The following is a 902-nucleotide window of genomic DNA, read 5'->3' on the forward strand; positions in this document are numbered from 1 at the left end:
CCATTCGGTGATTTCATATCCTTCCCCCAAAATACATTTTCAGCTCTCAGCCAGTCATCCTTGGATTTCATCTTCTTGAATCCAAGCACCACGGCTATCACAGGAAATGCTTCCAGAAAGATAGTGTAGAAACCACCTGCAACCTTAATGAGTAGTTTTCTAGCCATTCCGCTTAAGAAAAATCTAACAACAGTCCCACTAGGCACCTCTATACAGTAAGTGACTGGATGTGAGAACGAACTACAGTTTTCATTGCCCCAGAGCGGGTGATTATGTGTTTAGAATGCCAGAGAGTTAACCTGAGCTCCGGGCTCCCTTATGCTACTTGACCTCCCGCTCTCCCAGGCAAAACGATGATGGATGGAATCAATCAGTATCAGAACAAAGTAGAGGATTTGGATTGACTGGGTTTTGTTTTCATTTGGAGGTGGGGAGTAGATGAATGATATCACTCTGCCTCCTAAATAAGAAATCCCCAGATGAACACTGATATTTTAAAAATTGAAATACACATACTTACCTGGCAGGGAGATACCATGATCACGAAGGTGATTTTCCCAGGGCGAGGCTTATCCATTGCACTCCGGATGTTCTGACCCCTGCGATTTCCCCAAATGTGGGAAACTGGACTGCATAATTTGTGGCAGTGGGAGACTGCATTCGTGCTCTCCCCTAAAAAAATTAAAATACACAATATTGGTTTATTAATTGTTACAACTATACCAAGATATTCATTTTTAAATGTGCTGGAAGGTGGAGAATATGGAAATTTTCTATAGTTTCTGTCTGCACAATGTTTTAATAAACCTAAAACTGCTCTAAAAATAAAGACTATTAATTGAAAATAACTGAATTACTGAATGCGTAGAAAATATTATAATGTAAACTAATACAACCCCTTT

The 902-nt window shown here is 39.7% G+C and overlaps 1 non-coding gene across 1 annotated transcript; it reads left to right on the forward strand.

Moving 5' to 3' along the window:
• The first annotated feature begins 512 nt into the window (after positions 1–512).
• Positions 513–675, forward strand: LOC142437952 (U1 spliceosomal RNA). Its single transcript, XR_012782450.1, has one exon. It is a non-coding gene; the product is annotated as a U1 spliceosomal RNA (small nuclear RNA).
• Positions 676–902: the final 227 nt, after the last annotated feature.

Source organism: Tenrec ecaudatus, chromosome 1 (genome assembly GCF_050624435.1).
Source record: "Tenrec ecaudatus isolate mTenEca1 chromosome 1, mTenEca1.hap1, whole genome shotgun sequence".
Lineage (NCBI taxonomy): Eukaryota > Metazoa > Chordata > Mammalia > Afrosoricida > Tenrecidae > Tenrec > Tenrec ecaudatus.